The following is a 13,759-nucleotide window of genomic DNA, read 5'->3' as shown; positions in this document are numbered from 1 at the left end:
TCCATAATATTTTAGTAAAAATAAGTATCTGGTTCCTTTCCCATGGCTTCAACAACATTCTAGGTTTATTTACTGGGTACAGAGAATTATGTAAAATAGAATTATATTTGAAATATTTGTTCTAGTTCATTCTATTGGTACTATCTTTCATTCTTCCTTTAAGAGACATTAAGTGTTTTGATTTTCAATATTAAAAATCAATATTTGAAATGCTGAAACTTCTAATTTTAACAAAATGACAGAAATAAAATCCCAAAGTACAATCTACAAGGAAACCTACCCTGGAAGCACCCCTCCCCTCCTAAACACACACACACACACACACACACACACACACACACACACACATACACACACACCCTGACCAGGCCCTAGGCCTGGGTGCCCAGCACAGGTCCTGGTCACATATAAACATACACTTGCATGCACTCATGCATAGGCTGTGGCGGAGAGGGGGGGTGTCGGTACAGGAACAAGTTCAAAAATACTTTAGAAATGACTGTTCAACCTAGCACAGGCGTTAGAAAAATACTTTGCAAAGGGAGGAAGGGGAGAGAACAGGGTGTAGAGCGGGTGGTGTCATGAGGGGCAAGTCCCAGCTATCTTCTCCCCATGGCATCTGACCTCCAGGGTAGCCAAAGACCTGTAGAAGGAATCAGTATACATCTTCCCCAGAGACTCTGGGCTAAGTCTGGGGCCCACATCCCTAGTCAAGGTTCACAGATCTCTACATAGTCGTCACAGACTCACAGGTTAGCAGGTGTGTCTATACAAAGGGCCAGGCAGGCAGGGGCCAGAAGTTCTGGAAATCCAAGCAGGGCAGGTGGTAGGCGTGGGTGGAAGGCCAGGGCAGTTCTGGCCTTCCTCACCTGATCAGGATGGCAGCAGGCTTAAGTATCATCTTCCACCAGGTTCCTCGATTCTTCTGAAGAGCCGAGGAAATCCTTCCCAGCGTAGCCTTGGGTGACTATGCATGTCAGCTCCCTCACTGTGGTCAGGAACCAGGATTCCAGCCCTGTGCTGTGGGGCCCAGACAATGCCTGTGGTCCCATTAACCGGGCTCAGCTTGGGAGGCTGTAGCTGGCAGGGGCGGCATCACTGGGCCAGCTAAAGGAGAAGCGTTCCAATTCTGACAGGGAAATTAAGTAAAAACTCTGGCCACGACTTGTGAAGACACAGAAGGAAATGCCACTGATGTCTTCCTTCTGAATACAGAAGTAGTATACCTGGGGCGCCTGGCCAGGCACCAAGAAGACATGGATGTGGCCCAAGCTGGTGAGGCAGGACACGTAGTTCTCTGCATAGTGCTCACATGACAGGCTGGCACATGTGGCCAGTTATACACAGAACAACCCTGGTGGGCCGTAAGCTTGTACTTGGTCTTGTAGGTCACCTGGGAAGCATGAACCCCTTCCACTGCTACTTAGACGCAATGTGCGCAGCCAGGTAGTCAGGTGCCTATACTGAGTCCCGCAAGACCTCATAGGGCTCCGGCAGTAGGTGGTCCAACACGTGCAATCCCATGAGGTGGTCTATGAGCACGTGGTGTGTCGGCTGTACCTCCTTGCCCAGCCCTGCTTTAGTCATCTGAGCACGCTGGTTGCTTCCTGCCTCCTCTTCTCCTGAGCATAGGAGAATGACGGTGCCCAAGTTGGCACCGAAGGCTGGGTCTAAGGTGGGCCACTTCTGGAAAGAGCGAAGCAAAGGCAGCGCACAATGCCTGAGAGGGAGTTGTCGGCTGAGCGGTCGATGATGCGCTGTGCCGCACTGTCCCCATGTCCTGGGCAGGCCTGCTCCATCACCTGCTGTTGGCATTATTAGCCCGCTTCGAGCCCAAAATTTGCCTTTTGCGGATACGCAAGAAAGACTGGTGCGGAGACTTTGGGTGATTTTATCCAGGACAGCGCCCCCTTATAGGCAGGGAGTTGCTGGGGGAAAGGGTGTACTTGGCCAGCACAGGGCTCCTGTGCTGATAGTCTAAGAGGCCAAAGCCGTGCCTGCCAAAGGCCAGGAGGCTCTGCTCAGCGTGGAGCGTGATGGCAGTGACAGCAGCTGGCGGCAGACACTGAAGCAGGCCTGTGCAGGGGCTCAGCTGCCGAGGGCCCTTCATGAGATGCCCTCGCTGTCCTGGAGGATGTCCACACTGACGCCTAAGGCATGTCGCTTAGCTGTGGTACCAGCACCTTGCCCGCAGTGCCAGCCACCGCCAGCCCACAGTGCTGTGTGCTCACCGAGCACCATCTTCTGCACGCCAAGCTAGGGACGTCCCTGTAAAAGTGACCCACCTTGCATGAGGATGGCCAGTCACCCTCAGCAGCCTGGGCCAGGCTGTTGGCCTGGTTGTAGTGAAGCTGAAAGAGGCCAGCTGTGACGAGTTTGAAGAGCAGCCACAGCACCACACCAGCAGCATTGCAGAATCAAACAGCACTGTCCTCTTGGTGGGTCAGCAGCAGCCCTCGCTGCGATGGCTCCGGAGCTAAGTTCTGGCCTAATGCAGAGCCAGCTAGAGGGGTTAGAGGCTGGCTGAAGTCTCCGCTGCTCGCCAGAGGTCATGATGTGAGCTCACATCCTGGCTGGGGCATTGGTGATGCAGGCAGAGCAGGTAATAGCGGACGGGCCCTCTATCTTAATGTTGAACACATACAGGAGAATAATTTTTCTATTCCATAACCAAACTATTAAAAAAAACTTTTTATAATTTATTTGAGAGAGGAGAGAGGGAGAAGGGTGGGGGAAACAGGCAGCATCAACTCCCATACGTGCCCTGACTGGGCAAGCCTGGGATTTCGAATGGGGGACATCAGTGTTCCAGGTTGATGCTTCATCCACTGTGCCACCACAGATCATGCACTATTTTTCAATACATGACTAAGCAGTCACATCCAAACATGCTGGGCACTCAGTGAGTGGCTGGGCGTATTCATTTGAAACAGATGCGAGGTATAAAGAAATTTGGAAGAATTATAGCATTGTAGATGCTATCTATCTGTACTGCGAAACATTTCTTAGTTCTTACCAACAATATTATTATATCAATATTATAATTTCTTAGTAATTTGCTTATTAAATTAATGTTTGAAACACGCCTTCAATATGTGTACCTTAATTTGAGAGGAGAATTTTGCAAATCATTGAAATTTAATTTTAGGATTCGATTTGGTAACTTGGAAAAAATAAAGGGAGGCAAACTGGAGTTTTTGGTTTTGCTTTTACATCTGGCAATACAATTAGGGCTTTTACAATAGAAGGAAACGGATAACCGCTGAAGAATATTAGGACATTTCTAACATTTAGTGCCATAAAAGGTTTTATATACATTTCAAACTTACCTCAGCATGTCTGGAAAGAAGAGAGTTGTTAAGTGTTGCTGCTTGCATTTTATACAAAAGTTGGTAATATTCAATTAATAAAGAATATATCATGAGAATATATATTTTAAATGTGAATATATATAATATATGTGTATATATATATACACACACATATATATATGTATATACATACACATAGAATGAGAACAGCTTAGCTTTCCCAGTTTTTTGTTTTGTTTTGTTTTTTGTTTTTGTTTTTTTGTATTTTTTCTGAAGCTGGAAACAGGGAGAGACAGTCAGACAGACTCCCGCATGCGCCCTACCGGGATCCACCCGGCACGCCCACCAGGGACGATGCTCTGCCCACCAGGGGGCTATGCTCTGCCCCTCCGGGGCGTCGCTCTGCCGCAACCAGAGCCACTCCAGTGCCTGGGGCAGAGGCCAAGGAGCCATCCCCAGCGCCCGGGCCATCTTTGCTCCAATGGAGCCTTGGCTGCGGGAGGGGAAGAGAGAGACAGAGAGGAAGGAGGGGGGGCGGGGGTGGAGAAGCAAATGGACGCTTCTCCTATGTGCCCTGGCCGGGAATCGAATCCGGGTCCCCCGCATGCCAGGCCGACGCTCTACCGCTGAGCCAACCGGCCAGGGCACTTTCCTAGTTTTTAAACTTTCCCTTCCTCATCATGGGTTTTCCTCAAGGATGTCTTTCATGGAAACATACTAGAATGTTCTGTTTCCCATTTCATTTATCATTTAGATGTCATATTTTACTCTTTGTTTCAATTGGGATCAATTAAAGGATCTGTGGTCCAGTAAATAAACTGACCAGACAGGCTAGAGATGATACTGTGAGACTCACAAGGAAACCTTTCTTAATGACTTTTCCCTTATGAACACAACCTGCTGAAAAGCTGTTATTGACTCAAGATTACATCACTAAATGGAGGTTTGAAATGACCAGCATACTCTGCACTCCCACCCCCATATAAACAGCACATGTACAAAAATCCTGTCTAGAGGTGACAGCCTTCTTTTACTTGGTTCCTAGACTTTGCCACTAACCTCACTATTGAGCAAGTAAGAGTACACCTGTTTTTCAGAAAACTACCACTGAATTAAAAATGCACATTATGATTTATTAATGCAGTAATCCATAAACATTAGCATTGCTCCCACAGTATGCTGAGTATGCAAAATAAATAATGAGTCACACAATATTTGCTCCAAAGCCATGTCTGTCCTTAATATGAACAATTTAAAAAAAATTATACAGATTCGGCCCTGGCTGGCTAGCTCAGCAGTAAATCATTGGCCCCATGTATGGAAGTCCCAGGTGATTTCTGGCCAGGGCACACAGGAGAAGCGCCCATTTGCTTTTCCACCCTTCCCCCTTTACTTTCTCTCTGTCTCTCTCTTCTCCTCCTACAGTCAAGGCTGGAGCAAAGTTGGCCCGGGCACTGCGAATGGCTCCATGGCCTCCGCCTCAGGTACTAGAATGGCTCTGGTTGCAACGGAGCAACACCCCAGATGGACAGAGCATCGTACCCTGGTGGGCATGCCAGGTGAATCCCAGTTGGGGGTATGCAGGAGTCTGTCTCTCTGGCTCCGCACTTCTCACTTCAGAAAAATACAAAAAAAAAAAAATTATACAGATTCATGAGTAATACTGATGCTAATTTTTAGAACTTTTCCAGCCCTTTGAGACTATTCTCAGTGTTAGGTTCAGGTCCTACAATGAACTGAAAGATGAGTACATATAAATGGGGACAAGTGATTTTATTTTAAGTGAATGTATTGAAAAATATAGACTGAAGGAAATTTCATATTTTCTGAACTAGAAGTTTTGCTTCCTCATCGTTACAAGTGCATGAACACACAAACATAAATACACATACGCCCACTGTACGCGCATGTCTTGCTTTCACTGAGGGTGGGCTGACATTCTGGATTCAGTAATTTTGGGGATAATAGCCTAATGAATACTTTATCAAACAGAAGTTTTAAAAATATATCTTGTAGGATCTCTACTCATTCTTATCAAATTTTCTTTTGCAAAGATGCCCTTTTGATGGTCAAGATCAATATTAAGAAACATATTCACTCTCAGCTAGAGACATCATCTGTTTTAACTATTTTTTTAGCAGCAAAACAGCCCAGGTTTTTCTTTGTAACTTATTTTTGGTATTAATATAATTCTATTTTCTCCATGCTGCCCTTTTGAAGTACAATTAAGTCTTTCTTAAAATTCAGTAACCACTCTTCTAGACAATGCCTGTTTTAGTTTCTTTGATTTGTAATGCAAAGCTTTAGCATACATCTCAACAAATTATTTGTATTCATCACTGAAGCTTTATGTTACAATGAGTTCTTAAAAGTTTGCTTTTTCAGATAACTTGCTAAATTATCAGGTTACTACTTAGGACTCATTGTTTTCTGACTGAGTTAACTTACATATAATTTAATTTTTCTTTATTTTATTAATTACGGAGTGTCATGAGATTATTCTAGGTTCCAAAACTTATACATGTTTCATTCATTAAGGAAGAGAAGTGCAATTTCAAACTAGAGGCTCAGGATGAATAGAAGACAGAGCAGTAAAAGAATTAATGTCTGGCAATAGCAGTGGAAATTGGGGCATGGATAGGCAATATGGCTGTTGAAGGACATTCATATCTTAAAGCAAGACCACTGATAATTTTACAGAAACTATTGCATGGATAATGCTCTGATTGCTTCTCAATTCTTCTCCAAGTAAGTTCATATCAAGTCTAGTAAGAGAAGAGATGTTGATTTTGGGGGGAAGCCAATTCATCATTTCTCTAAGATCACCAGAATAGGTGCCAGGTAATGGTGGAATTTGGATTCTACTACTGCAAGGATGAAATCACTTGGTTACTTCCTCCTAAGTAATCCATTAGGCAATACATCTTACAAATCTCCCATTATCAATAGTAGTTTAAAAACAATAACAACAAGAAAACAACTATGGGAGTAAATGTTTTGTTTTAATTGACAGATGTTTTGACCACTAAACCACTTTTAATTTCTCAAGATGATGTATGTTCATGTATGTATATGTTATACCAGTCCTCAATGTGCTGCCTGCTGATTTAGTTCAATCCACAGTCTTGGAAATGATTTCCTTCATTCCAAGATCCAAGTCATTACTGTGAATAATTAAAAAACAGGGATCTACCTTACTGGCAAGTTCTTTCAACCTTGGAATAATTCCAATTACTGGCACTCTTGTGGTCATGCCTGATCCTTCACCCAGTGTTCAGGCTGCTTTGCCAGCTCTCTGCTTATTGTGGGTCTGCATGTTAAGCACTCACTTTCCTTGTTGGAATGTGTCCTGACTATATAAGTGTAATAATACATGTTCATGCAATTCCTCACATGTTTCTCCTTTGTGCCAATTATGTACCTTGATTTATTTATATTTTTTTCCCTAATTTACACAGACACACCTCTCTAGCAGGACAGAATATGTGTAGGACCAGGTAATGTCCTGCTGCAAATTCTCACCCTTGAGTGCTAGAGTTTTCCTTTTCATCCTGCTTAGAAATTCTCTGACATCCATGGCCTGTCTTATTTTAAGAATATGCCTAATAAATATTTGCTGAATTAAAATATGTATTTTATTAAACTATAAGAGCCTTGGACATGGACTGTGCCTTAATGCAACTTGCAGTGTATATATGGTATTAAATATTTTTAAAACATGTTTTTATGATTCACAGATTGGTTTGATAAACTATTTTGCTTGAGTTTTTCTGTTCTAGAAGGGTCAGATTTCTGAATTGTCCAAACTCTTTGCAAGCCCTCTATTTCTGGTCATAGTTCCTCTAAGGGACTCAACTATTTCTCTACTGTGTAACTATCCAATTTCTGGTTCCTATAGGTTTTGCTGTGTGTATCTTATGGGAAAAATGTCCAGTCTATGTCTATGTAGGAATACCTGAAAGGGTAATAATGGGGCATTTCTTAATTTTTAAAAAATGGAAGGGAGGCTTTTAATTGTAGGGGAAATTTAATTAGATTTAAACTAATTAAATTCATTTTTATATTAACATGTTCACAAATATTATTGCATCTAGTTAGATTTCATCCTGCTAGCCTTACTGAACAATATTCAGTAGTAGTTTTAGATTACAGTAAGTTCATTATGAAGATAAGGTGGAATTAGTGTAGGAAGCTCAGCTGGTTGAAGAGGTCTGTACTTTAATTACTGCAGAGGGTGTGCATATTAATTACAACGCAAGTGATATTTACTGTACCTTAGGAACATATGACAGGGTAAAGATACTGACAGCACCAGCTAATAAACTCAGTATGATAATGAGGAGAAAGGACCATAAAAATAGAAGGAAATAAAATTATTCATAAAGTATATTGATCCCAAAGTAAAGACATTAAGCTCTGATGAAGGGCAACAAAAGGGAAGTGCCTCACTTTATCAAACAAATAACCAAAGTAGAGAAATGTTAGCAGGGAGACAGATTGTCATTATACTGGTCACATGATCACACTCCAGAGAGTACACAGGAGCCATAAAATGGGAAATTTTGAATAAATCAGCAGAAAGCCATACTGTCACCTGCAGGAACCGAGGTCGCAGTGGCTAAGGACAGCTCCTGAGAGTAGAGAAGTCAGCTATGGCACAGGGCAAACTGGAAGGAACTGCATGCATACAAAATGTGGTTGAGAGCCACTGTCCCCTCTGGAAAAGCGAGGGGGCACTTACAAATATTGTGAGAGAATTGCTCACATAGCAACGCAGAGGCCATCACCCACTTTTCCCCGCGGTTTGAAGTCATCGACTATAATGTTGAGATGGTGAAGGGAAACAAGTGGCTGTTGGTTGAGTAATATTTCCGAGAAAATGCTTGATGATTGTGTCTAAATCCACGTGGCTCAAGGAAAGTTCAAATTTTGGCCTCCAGTGATTAAGTCTAAGGTTTTGTTTGTTTTGTTTTTACATGGGCCTTCCAAAGCAATGGTCATTTTTTGTTTTACAATTATTTAATCAACCACTAGCATTTATAAACAAGCTTACTGTAGGAAAAAAGAAACAGCTAAAATGCTAATTTTTATTTTATGTCAGATAATATAGTCAGGTTTTTTCTAAGTTTTTATTATTTTGGAGTTTATTGACCGAAATCTGATACAAACTGTGCTTATACTTGACTTATCATGGATAAGAAGTATAGTAATTACCTATTTATTTTAACACATGACATAACGACAGTGATTAAACTCTTGGAGTTGCTTTAAGTTAATTTTCTGAGGAAAACATTTTTGTAGGTATATGTATGGTGATTTTAATACAGGGAATATGTGATACATATTTGTATAGTGAAGTTGAATCTATATAAAATGGAATATGTACTTCTGATTAAAATGCCTCACAATAATAATGAACATAGAGAAAATGGATGGAGGGGCATACCTGGGGCCTGCAGTTGCAATAAGAGTTGTCTGGAGAAAGAAAACAAAAGTACAGATTCACCATTTTGGTTGAAATATATAAAATCATAATTGAACGGATTAGACATCAAATTACAGAATGAAATTATGGAAAAATTTCACTTTGCAACTTGGTCAAGACAAAGAAAAGCCAATTCACTCATATCTGAAGTATTTTGGTTAATGCATCCAAGAGCAGAAGTGAAGATAGCCATTGACACCTTCATGAAGAAGGGGGTGCCATCTCCTTGTTTCCTATTTCTCCCTTTGCCTGTTTCGAGGCCTCACTGTTTCCCTAATATTCCAATATTTTCATGCTGGGCTTTTTTTTGTGGTGGAGTTGAGAGGTTATTTCACCCACCTTATGGTGAACTTAATGAACTATTGTTAACTTAAGACAACAAAACTTCATGTAAGCTTACATGTTATAACATGACAGTTCATCAAGTAGTTTTATATGAGCAAAAGAATCCACCCCAAATTACTCTAATATATCCAATAGTTATGAACATGACCCACATGAAAGCTCAGGTGTAATTAGAACATGAGGGAAACGGTGGTAATTTAAGTTTTATAGTTGTTATTGTTGTGAAACTAGGTTATTTTCACCATTATATGTGTGATATTACAATGTTAAGACATGAGGAATGTAGAACTGTATAGTACATAGAACAAGGTGGGTAGGTGTTTGATAAATATTTATTGAATAAATGAATAAAGAATAGTAGAATGATTGAGAGATCTACCTCAAGTGATTTATCGGTCCTTGAAAGTTACTTGGAGGTGTTTCTGGTACACCTAGTAAACTGGGTATAGTCTGTAACACTGATGTTTGCTTTTTTATAGCACCTGAGATGTAAAAGCTGGCCAGAGTAGTTTAGCACTGTCAAGTGGCTAAACCCTTGAACTGTGTTTGGATGTAAAGAATATAGGTGATAATGGCAGATTGATGCACTTGAGTTGAAATCTGGAACTAAAGTCGTCTGCAGTTTACCCCTTGGGAGGTTCAAATAGTTTTATAATAAATATAAATAGCTTTAGCAGACTTTCAATTATCAAGAGGTTGATGCATGATATCTGTCCAAAATATTCAGACACTGGAAAAAAAAGAATTGTTTAGATGCATACCAATTATATGTACAAGATTCTCTGGAACAGATGGGAAATTCCAAGCCTATGACCCCTATTAATTAGAATTTAGGCTAGGCTATTTATTAGTGTTGAAGAATCAGAACAAAACAGAGGCAAAATAGAAAGAAATTTTATTTAACATTTAGTCTAGTGTAATTCTGATTTTCTGTAAGTGTTTTATGGGTTTCTGATATGGGTTGACTTATCTTTATCAAGGTTTTACATTTTCCTTCTTAGTATTTTTTCCTGGTTCCTCTCACAAAGTTCCTGTTGTCTTATGCTATTTCATTTGCCCTTAGTGTCTTCTCTTTCATCATACATATTGCTTCTACAATCCTTAGATCCTTGTTCACCATTATTTTTTATCATTCTCCTATCTACTTTTGATTTGATCCTGATCTCTGCAAACTTTTTCTTTTCCATGATTGCATGTTATTGGCTAATTTTTGAACTTGACATTCTATAACTGCTCTTCTTATAGTTGAGTTTTTGAGAAACTATTGATAGTAGTTCGGGGGCATCTATTCATGTCTGTTTGAAAAAGAGGGGCAGTCCTTAACTTTCTTCAGTTATTTCTTTTGTGAATAATGAGATAAAGAATATTTGATCTAAATATTAAACAGACATGGAGTCTGATGTTTAACATGTTTGTAGAAAGCAGAGAATTTAGGAATTAAAATATTGGCAAGACAAATTGATTATATCACCTAAAGATTGGAGTAACTAGCCTATATCATCAAGTTAAAGAAATGATTATTTTTACATTTGGAATAAGTATATGCACCGTCCTGCCATACTATTTTGGTTGAAATTAAATATTTAAGTTTAAAAAATAAATGACCTTTAAAAATATGATATTACACTTGACTCAGTGTGCTCTGTAATGTCTACAGTTAGAGAGAGCCACAAAAGTCTTGTGTTTCCAACTACAAAGAGAATCTTGATCTTCATTGCAGTGAAGCACAATTTACAGAGCATCCTCAAAACATTTATACCTTAGTGCAGAGTTTAATTCCTTTTAGCACCTCAAGCTCTCAGGAATTTTATAGATTAAAGTTTTAGAAGGTTAAGTTTCAGTTATAAACAAATATAGAAAAAAAGTATTTCATGAAAATCTGAAGAAGTAAGATTAAACAGGTCATCTAAAACTGCAACATTCTAATCAATAAAAGAGGTGGATATGGTTGTTCTTGCATTTAATTCTTGGACTTTGTAAATCTTTATAAAGCGCTCAACCCCCTTTTTTAAAGATTGTGTTACATATTCATTACTACAATGTGGGAGTCACAGTTATGGTTTCCTGTAAGTCTTAGGTTATAAAGCTCCAAAGAGTGTTTTAAAATAATGATTCATTGAGAAACCTCAAAAGTGCCTCATTGAATAATATTAAGAAAAATAAAGAAACAGGAAAAGGCAGCCTCTGCTAGAAAATGTGCAGATCTCTTAGAAATTGTCAGATTGATCAGTATGACTAGGAACTGTTAAAAAAAAGTGAAGGTCCTGTGCTTGTTGTTTGATTTGAAAATAACAATACAAAAGAAAAATGTTTGATTTCATTTGGGAAAGATCATTCTTGTCAGCCACCTTTTTTTAAACAATCCCACCCCCTGTTCCATCATTCCTGTTACAATTAGTCATTACCTACTGTTCCTTGTGATATGTTGGCAGTCTCTAACTACAATCTATTGCTCTGTGACAGATAGATTCTTTTAGTCCACAGACTCATTCCTGAATTTAGCCAAAATTAAAAAAAATATATATATTTATATATATATATGTAAAAGTCTACGTCACATTGCTCTTATGAAGACCATTAAGGAACCCTGCATGCAGATAAAAGGAGTGAACAACATTGACTGGCCCACCCCCATGCAGAACAGATTCAGAGTCCACATGTGTAGACTGTGGAATTGGAAGTATGTTCTTTTGCTTTTGCCACTTTAAGGAGAAAATTTCAGAGGAATATTTTAGTTAGAGGAGTTGCTTCTGAGCCCACTGAAGAGAATTTGTAGAAATCCTGTTGTTTATACCGACACACATATAGATGTATACACACACCACTGAGTTTAAGTAATCCCAGTAAGATTCATATTGCTAGGGTTTTTCAGCAAAAGAAATTATAGTTTTTGTTGCAATCAATTTAACAGTCAGAATTTTGCTGTAGCAAAATATATGCTTCGTAGCCCTTCAAAATTTACGCAGTTTACACATATAGATATATGCTGTATATATTTTGAAGTGATACGTATGTTGAAATTTTTCCTCACTTAAAACCATGCTGCATAATTGATTGGAAGAGTTACTCTCGTCACAGTCTATTTTTAAAGCAAAGCAGAGGCTATTTGAGATGCTTGTGGGTTTTTTTTCCCTTAAATGCTTTTACTCCATCACAAGGAAAGGAAAAACTAGTTATTATGTAGCAAGATATTATTCACTGTTGGTTTGTTCTGAACAATGCTGAATTAGGTAACATTACTATATGGCAAGATAAAAATGTAAAAACACTTTCTCTATTAGCATTTGGTGTCACTGTCGTTTGACCCAGTGGGACTCTTTTTTGGGACATACAACACTCAAACACACATACATACTCATTGACATTTTAAAAATGTGTAGTTGCTTGAGTTTGCTACCTTATAGACCCAAGGAAAAGTTAGTTGCTTCTCAACATTTCTATACATGTAATTAGGTCACTTCAGTTGCAAGGTCAAGGACACAGGAGCTGCCAAATTGAGAAAATTGGTAGGCTATTGAAGAAAATACTCCTACTGGCCCAAAAGGCAGAGGTTCCTCTCCCTGTAATACATTGGTGTAGCCTCCCCAGTTTGTCAGCATGCATTTTCTTCAAGTATGAACTAGCCACTGCCTTGGTTCCATTTAGACTTTTCAAAAGGACCCCCTTTTTGGTTCAGGGAAACCTATCAGCTTTCTTTTACTGTAAAAATAAGACCTGATAGTCATTCATGAGAAATTGCTCTAACCCCTTGAAAAATACTTTAAAAATTTGTTTCCTAGCCCAATTTCGGAGGATGTTATAGGTATTATTGTCATTTGTAACTTTAAATATAAGTCCATGACAGCTGAGGCAGAATTCCAACAATAAACCAATACAGGCATACCTCGTTTAATTGCACTTTGCTTTACTGCAGTTCACAGAGGTTGTGTTTTTTACCCATTGAAGGGAAAACCTTCCACCAGCAAAAGGATGATAACCTGCTTTATTGCGGCGGTCTAGAAGCAAACCTGCAGTATCTCTGAGGTAGGTCTGTATACACAAGCGATGGGGGCTAGTCAACAGTGTAGGAAGGATTAGGTTGCAACATGCTTTAATTTTTAGTCTAGTTACTCTTTTAATAAAATCCTTTTATAAAGAAAAGGAAAACTCCTTAAATAGAGAGATGTGGAAGTTGAGGACTGAAAATGTTACACTAACCAAGGAGCATAGAAAGGCAGCTCTGTTATGCTTTATTTTACATTATTACTGTCTCTGTAATCATTTAGGATAATCTTTTTTAAGATAAGGTTTTTCTTACAATTAAAAAAACTTTATATTTTTTATAGACTTAAGACTAGAAAAATTGGCCCTGGCCAGTTGGCTCACTGGTAGAATGTTTGCCTGGAGTGTTGATGTCCCGGATTCAATTCCTGGTCAGGGCACACAGGAGAAGCAACCATCTGCTTCTCTAATCCTTTCCCTCTCGCTTCTCTCTCTCTCTCTCTCTCTCTCTCACTCTCTCTCTCTCTCTTTTCCTGTCTCTTTCTTCTCTTCTTCTGTAGCCATGGCACAAGGGGAGTGAGTTGACCCCAGGTGCTAAAGATGGCTTCATGGCCTCTGCCTCAGGCACTAAAAAATG

The 13,759-nt window shown here is 39.6% G+C and overlaps 1 pseudogene; it reads right to left on the bottom strand.

The window, feature by feature from the left end:
• Positions 1 to 1,670: 1,670 nt before the first annotated feature.
• Positions 1,671 to 6,564, bottom strand: LOC136329845 (lethal(2) giant larvae protein homolog 1 pseudogene; annotated as a pseudogene).
• Between the last annotated feature and the right edge of the window lie 7,195 nt (positions 6,565 to 13,759).

Source organism: Saccopteryx bilineata, chromosome 3 (assembly GCF_036850765.1).
Source record: "Saccopteryx bilineata isolate mSacBil1 chromosome 3, mSacBil1_pri_phased_curated, whole genome shotgun sequence".
NCBI classification, from domain to species: Eukaryota; Metazoa; Chordata; class Mammalia; order Chiroptera; family Emballonuridae; genus Saccopteryx; species Saccopteryx bilineata.
This window is presented reverse-complemented; position numbering and strand designations above follow the sequence as displayed.